The sequence below is a fragment of the Nicotiana tabacum genome, chromosome 20 (genome assembly GCF_000715075.1).
Source record: "Nicotiana tabacum cultivar K326 chromosome 20, ASM71507v2, whole genome shotgun sequence".
NCBI lineage: Eukaryota > Viridiplantae > Streptophyta > Magnoliopsida > Solanales > Solanaceae > Nicotiana > Nicotiana tabacum.
The window spans coordinates 6,665,888-6,673,709 of record NC_134099.1 but is presented as its reverse complement, the minus strand read 5'-3'; the positions used below and the strand labels follow the sequence as shown (position 1 = coordinate 6,673,709).

At 34.0% G+C, this 7,822-nt stretch overlaps 1 long non-coding RNA gene across 1 annotated transcript; it reads right to left on the bottom strand.

Annotated features, from left to right (window-relative positions):
* Positions 1-3,061: 3,061 nt before the first annotated feature.
* Positions 3,062-5,045, bottom strand: LOC107803754 (uncharacterized). The gene is made up of 3 exons (XR_001652069.2): positions 4,853-5,045; positions 4,220-4,348; positions 3,062-3,528 (listed from the first exon to the last, which is right to left on the bottom strand). It is a non-coding gene; the product is annotated as an uncharacterized LOC107803754 (long non-coding RNA).
* Positions 5,046-7,822: the final 2,777 nt, after the last annotated feature.

The following is a 7,822-nucleotide window of genomic DNA, read 5'->3' as shown; positions in this document are numbered from 1 at the left end:
TTTCCCCAAAAGTTTGGTCAAGGGAGAAGCTATAATAGAGAAGCCCTTCACAAACCTTCTGTAGTATCCTGCTAATCCCAAGAAACTTCTTATCTCAGTTGGAGTTTTAGGGAGTTTCCAATTAATAATAGCTTGAATCTTACTAGGATCAACCTTCACACCTTCAGATGATACAATGTTCCCTAAAAAAGCCACTTCATTCAGCCAGAATTCACATTTGGAAAGTTTCGCGTAGAGTTGTCTCTCTTTCAGAATTTGCATGACACTTCGGATATGCTTATCATGATCTTCTCTATTCTTGGAATAGACTAAAATGTCATCAATAAACACCACCACAAATTGATCGAGATAAGGCTTGAATACACTGTTTATTAGATCCATAAATGCAGCAGGAGCATTTGTCAAACCAAATGGCATTACCAAAAATTCATAATGGCCATACCTGGTCCTAAAGCAGTTTTAGGAACATCTTGCCCCCTCACACGCAACTGATAATATCCAGACCTCAAGTCAATTTTTGAGAATAAGCTGGCACCCTTCAGTTGGTCAAACAAGTCATCGATTCTAGACAGTGGGTATTTGTTCTTGATTGTTACCTTGTTCAGCTGTCGGTAATCAATTCAAAGCCTAAGAGTGCCATCTTTCTTTTTCACAAATAAAACTTGAGCTCCCCAAGATGAAATACTGGGACGGATGAAACCCTTCTCAAGAAGTTCTTGCAATTGAGCCTTCAACTCTTTTAATTCAGCTGGAGCCATTCTATAAGGAGCGATAGAAATAGGAGTAGTTCCAGGGACAAGATCTATAGGAAATTCAATCTCCCTTTCTGGAGGCAACCCAGGAAGATCATCAGGAAATACATCAGGAAAGTCGCACACAGTTGGTATGTCCTTAAGACATGGACTCCCCAATCGTGTATCGACTATATGAGCAAGATAGACATCACAACCTTGACAAATCATCTTCCTTGCCAAGACCGCTGAAATAATATTAGATGTCAATGATCTTTCTCCTTGAACTACTATGTGTGAATGTGTAGGATTTCTAAATGTCACTTATTTCAACCTACAATCAACCAATGCATGGTGCCTATGGAGCCAATCCATGCCAACAATAACATCATAGTCTCGGAAGGGCATTTCAAGCAAGTCGACAGGGAATACCAGATTTTGAATCATGAATGGACAATCTCGGTAAATCCTGTTAACAACGGCCTGATGACCTAATGGACTCGTGACCAGCACATCAAAGTCAAGTCTCACAGATTTAACAGTATCGAGAAATGCAAGTGATGAGCAAACATAAGAGTGCGAAGATCCAGGATCAAATAGTGTAACAACAAATATGCCAAATAAGTGAAATTTACCAGCAACCACGTCTGGGCTATCCTGGTCATTCTTTTGTCTCATAACATAAACTCGTGTAGTAGCTCTTGACCCACCAGCCTGATTAGCTCCACTCGAACCCGCTGCTTGCATATTTCGAGGTCTAGCACTACTATTAGCTTGAGAATGAGTAGTGATAGGCTTTTGAACTGATCCTTCTGTATGTGTATAAGAAAGAGGATTAGGATTAGGACAATCCTTCACTTTATGATCCATACTTCCACAATTAAAACAAGCACCAGAAGCTCGTCTACATGCACCATAATGATTCTTCCCGCACTGTGCACAAGTAGGTGTATGAGTTTTGCCTTGGCCATAACTTGGAGTACTGGCAGTAGAAAAATTTGACTTATTCTGCTTATGATGTAATGATTTATGTGTACTCTCGGTCTTGGAATAGTCAAACTTTCCCTTTTTGGATGGACCGCCATATTCTGAATTACCCTTCCTAAACTTGTTTTCTCTCCTACTAGCTTCTTCCTTGTCAATTCTTTCCCAAGTAAGTGCAGCTGAAATCAGCTTGGAAAAATCATCAAGTTGTAAGATTGCCACTGATTTTCGAATGTAACCATTCAAACCTTCTTCAAATCTTCTGCGCTTGCCTCTTTCACCATCAATAATACCTTTAGCATAGCGAGAAAACCTGAGAAAGTTTTGTTAATACTCTGCAATAGACATACTCCCTTGTCTTAAATTCAGAAACTTTTTCTTTTTAGCATCACAATAGACAGGGGGAACATATTTTGCACGAAGTAATTTCACAAAGTCATCCCAAGTCATCACCGGAGGTTTTGCTTTTGCATTTGGCACACTTACCCACCAATCATAGGCATCTTTTTGTAAAAGAGAGATAGCATACTAAAATTTGGCAGCATTAGTACACTCCAGTTGTTCAAAGACCCTCTCCATGCGCTCGAGCCATTGTTCAGCTACCATGGGATCTGTAGTGCCTTCAAATTCAACTCCACCCATTTTTCTCATCTTCTCAAAATTCATTTCACTAGGTTCTGACATTATCCCAGCTAAGCGACGAAAGAATTCAGCCATCTGCTGGAATGGGGGAGTCATAAATGGAGTATTATGACTCATTGCTCTTGGATTACTGCCCATTTCATTTCCTCTAACACGAGGATGATTTAGGTCAGGCAAGGGTTCCTCATTTCCTCCCTGAAGGTGAGGCATGACATTATACTGGGCCTGACTTTCATCAACAGATTCAACAGCTCTATTCGAAGAAGAGGCCATATTAAAAAACCTATAAAAGATAAGATCACACTACATTAGGGACATGTACATGATGCGTATGCATACAAAATACAATAAATTAAATTAAACAAGTATGCAAAAATTTATAAACTCCAAGTCATTTTAAAGAAAGGAAATAACAACAAATACTAGATACTATCACAACAAAACAAATCCTAGAATCACAAACCGTGGCTCTGATACCAAAACTTGTAGCAACCCCTTTGGGAGGGTACTACTTAGGAAAACAAATCTAATTTCCTACTTACAAAATATTAAAAGAGATATTAATAAAAATATTTAGAATAATTTTAGTAGCGGAAGTAGGCCCATGCGAAAAGGTTCAAAGTGCAATATATATATTATTATTTTTTTTGAAAATACACCATAATTTTATTTTAAATGAAATACAATGTCAAAATATTAACATATGGTGATATAACCCTTCTGGATTAATCAACAGATTAAAGCAACTTCCTAACAGACTTATACAATCATTCAAAATCATTACAAGTTTATATTGTACATAAATTTCAAACTATCGGGTATATATAAGAAACAAAGGAAACTAGTTTTCTCCTTTTCTACATATTTACAAAACAAAGTGTAAATTCAGCATATTACAAGACTTGAGTTATTAAAACACTCTAATACAATAAAATAGGTTACAAATTCAAGCTACAATATTTTGGTCTTTAAAATCCAACAAGCCTCCAAATAACATAAGTGTGATATATATATATATATATATATATATGTATATCATGTATATCATGTATATCATGTACATGTCCCAAAACTATGCAAACCAAGGTGCATATGCAAATGTGATCTCCATAAATTCTCCCAAAGAGACTACTTCACCCTGGCCATCTTCAGATTTCATCCCGAACATTTTCTACGATAGAAAACAACTATCGCTAAGCATAAAGCTTAGTGGTGTATAAACTTTAGGCTTGGAGTCATTAAATTCTCCAATTTCCCCTTTTCAGTCATAGTTAGCTCAATTTAACATTATTTAAAACAAGTGAACAAATATATCAAACATATCAATATCAAACTTTGAAGTGTTTCCAAATATCAATAACAATGTTCAAGAGTCTAGAAAGTGTATATTATCCATTTAAGAGAGTATACCAAATATCCATTTTTCGCCCAATATGTACGTCATGCCATCACACTAAGCATAATCAGATATCAAGATGGACTGAAGCCCCAAATCAAGTAGGGTCAAAAACCCAATAGACAAGAGAATCAAGACCATATTAAAAATGGCTTCCTAGTTCGTACTTAACACGGACATGTTCCATAATTCAAGATGAACTACAAATCCAAAGTCAAGATGACAAAAAATCCAAATCAAGAGGCATGCCAAGTGAGTGACCAAGTCACTGCCACAAGAAGGACAAAGTCCCAACAAGAATGCAAAATGATCAAACAATCCGTACGAATGAGCGATTTAGCAAATTTCTTACAAGACTTGATATAATACGAATATAACAATATAATTCGAAGACAAGAAAAACAAAATATCAGGTTATTTCAACATATTTACAGCAACCAAAAAGAGTACAAGTTTATATACAAACCTTGGTGTTTTACCATAAAACAGTTCAATCACAACTTGGGGACGTTCGAATCGTCTACGCCGTAAACAAACCAAATCTGTCCACTTCCTCAAACACTTCCCCTTTGATTTTTTTCAAGGGTTTATATACCTTAAATACATAATCAAATATCTAAATAAGTTCAGTGATTTAACAAGTCAACTAAACATGATATTGGTGAAAATTACCCAAAAACGTTTGAAACAGAAATTCTGGACAGTATCACAGTTCTAAGTTGTGACTCAGTTTTGAAGATCTATATGGACAAACTAGACTTTATAGTCTTCATAAAAGTTGTAGATATATGTCTTACCGTTTCAGAACATCTTGAATCACCTCCATATCAATTTTGAACAAAAATTTATGTTAAAATTACTAACAGCAGTACATGGAGTATTTCTAAAACTGAAAATCTGGACAGCACTTGCCCTGTACTTTCTGATCCTTTTTCAGGTAAATACCAACATAACTAGATTTTGGTTCCTTCATAAAAATTATAGATTTATGAAATACCTTTTTAGAAAGTCCTGGATCACTTAAATCGGAGCTTTGTACAAAAAGATATGTAGAAAATACTAGTAGGTGTCTAGTATAAAAACGAGTTTAGAAACTTACCAAGAGGAGCAACTTGATCTTCACCAAAAACGAATTTTGTGTGTTGATTTAGTAGAAATTCATGGTTTTTTTTTTATGAAACTTCAGCTTCTTGTTCCTACGGAGAAGAGAGAGAGATAGAGATAGAGAGATAGAGATAGAAAGATAGAGATAGAAAGAGAGAGAGGTAGATAGTTATTCTTCTTTGTTTCTGAAGAGTAGAAGAATAGGAAGTTTATGGACAGATATGAAATAAAATGGTTCCCCGACTACTACATATTCTTAGATAAATACAAAAGGTTGGAAATCCAAAACTTAATTATATACTATATTTACTAACAACTCGTCAAAATAATATTAAGTGTTACATATAGCAACACCATGGAACTTTATTGCCAATATTAACACAACCTACAGTAAGAAATTTTCATATATTGACCATTCTATATTTAGGAAGTGCAAAGTAAAATATTTCCTCGTTATAAAAAAAAATGCTCAATCAAGAATGCAAATATTGTAACAATTTTTGGGGTGTTACATGTCATATTATAAAGACTCCAAAATTTTCTTCATTAATTGTCCAAATAATTGCTCATGTTATTAAATTACTTTATGGTTACCAACGTTTTGTATTCCGGCCTTGGCCTGAAATTCTAATATTTTCCTTCTTTTGGGTTCTGTTACAAATCTCTTCCTCTTTCAATCTGAGTTCTTTTTTGGCTATCGATTCATATGTTCTACAAGAAGCATATGCTACTGTCAACTTACTTCCCTAGAAAAATTGCATTGATGAGGTCAAGAAGAAAAACAAAGAATTTTAGTAATTGTTCAAACAATTCATGTGATATATACCTATCTTTCATCAAGAAAGGTATTTTTGTCAAAATTGTCTCATAGGTTCTTAGAAAAATAGATATTTGTTTCAACATTTTCCTTCTTTATACAAGGATGAATATTTAGAGCATTTCTTTGTATACTCTAATATTCTTCTATCTTTTTCTTTCAGTTGAATTTCTGATCAATTAATTTGTTGTTTAAGATTCATAATTACTTAGATTCATATTGTAGGCTCTATTGAAAATGTTGTGTATGATTAAATTTACCAACAAATAGCTCTCTATTGCAGACAAAGGATTATACTGTAGACAATGAAGAGGTTGTTGCATTCAATAAACCTCAGATCATTCAGTTTAAAGGAATTAGGAATGTAACAAAAGCATACAAATTATATTTAATGGCTTTTGATGCGGGTGAACCATAAGCATTTTAGCAATGGGATAAGATATTCTATATATTGGTGTATGTCTTAAATGTCTTAAAAAGAAGAATATTTAAGAGAAGGTGCCAACAGAAGAGACGAAGATCGAAATAAAGTGTTTTTCACAACTCTCCTTGGCCTTTGAAGTAATTAACATCTTTATGCTTTTGCTATCTATAAGTTGGAATAACATTGAGTAGTGATTTTGTCCTTATACAGTGGTAGCATGCATGAGATTCTTATATTCGTTTTATATATGTTTACAAGTTGCCGCATCGTTATGCTGTATTTTTCCTAATGTCATTGAATTGAGACTTTGATATGCATTACCATTCTTATAAAAAAAACTTTTTATTTGTTCTCTTTGCCTCCATCTCTTTTCTTCAATCCAATATTACGTTATTGTTATGAATAGTTTGTACATTGGATGCTACTTTGGATGCTACATTGGATGCTACATTGGATGCCCATGTTGTGAATAACTTAAAGATTAAATTTCCTATTTTATGTCCATCATCTTTACTTTTTATGCCTATAAAAGGCCATGTAATTGCAATGGAAAAAAATACACAATTGAAGAAGAAAATCTCTTCCTTCTCTCTATCTATATTTCTTGTTCATGTTTTACTAAATTGCTTTTATTTCATAACACGTTATCAGCACGAATTGCTCACAAAATATGAACATGAAGCGGACGAGCCTCTATTTATTTTTGTTCTGTCACCGCTGGATTCTTCAAGGCAATCCGGTTTCATTCCCAGAAAAAAATACGAAGCTAACACACCTTATGGTGAGTTATGGTGATTAATACAGTAAGTAAAGAGTTATAAAATGGTTGAGCCATTAACTAAGGTTTGTATCTCTAACACTGAGGCTTCTTTTGTCAATAACGTTGTCGATGTCGTTTATCATAGTATGATTTCTTTTCTTCAAATTTATGTTTTTGTGGACTTTCACTTCTACTGGGTCAAATAGATGACCAAATATAATCTTACAATAGGTTATAAGTATTATCTTACAATACTAGTTATGTATCATGTCAAATCACATAGCTAAATTATTACTGAAGTTGCATGATAAAGACCTTAGTGTAATAAGTGTATTCATATTAACCAGTATCGTTACTAGATGCATTTAGTACATTTTAAGTCATGCTAATTGACTTGTATAATTTTATGACGTATAACATACTAATTGGATATACCGGCGATTTAGACATATTTTGGTACTATCTAATTAATGAATTTTGTCAAGTTACTATGATAGCTTTATATCATATTTGTGCACCACTTAATTCGTTTTATTTGTCCCAGCGCACTATAAGGGTAAGACATCGGGTTCAAGTCCTGATGCACTATGGTGATAAGAGTTGAATTTGAACACAAACTTATTACGGCCTAGCATGCTTTTATATGGGTAAGGCATTGTGTTTTAGTCCCAAATGCGCCATATTAATGATATAATGATGACTAAAGAAAAATAGTAACATATTTTTCATGAAAAAAAAAGCATGAAGCATGTCCCACTTGATTTGCACCATTCTTGAAGTGAATGTGGTAGGAGCGCATAATAAGTCTAAATGAAGACAAGTGGTTGACCAATGAACATGGGCGTGCCAAAGACAATAATAATCATAATCATTATGGTAATTGTAAAAATGAGAACAATAAGGGTTCTCAAATATTCGTACAAAATATGAAGGCATCCATGTGGTATGAAAATAATAAGCATCC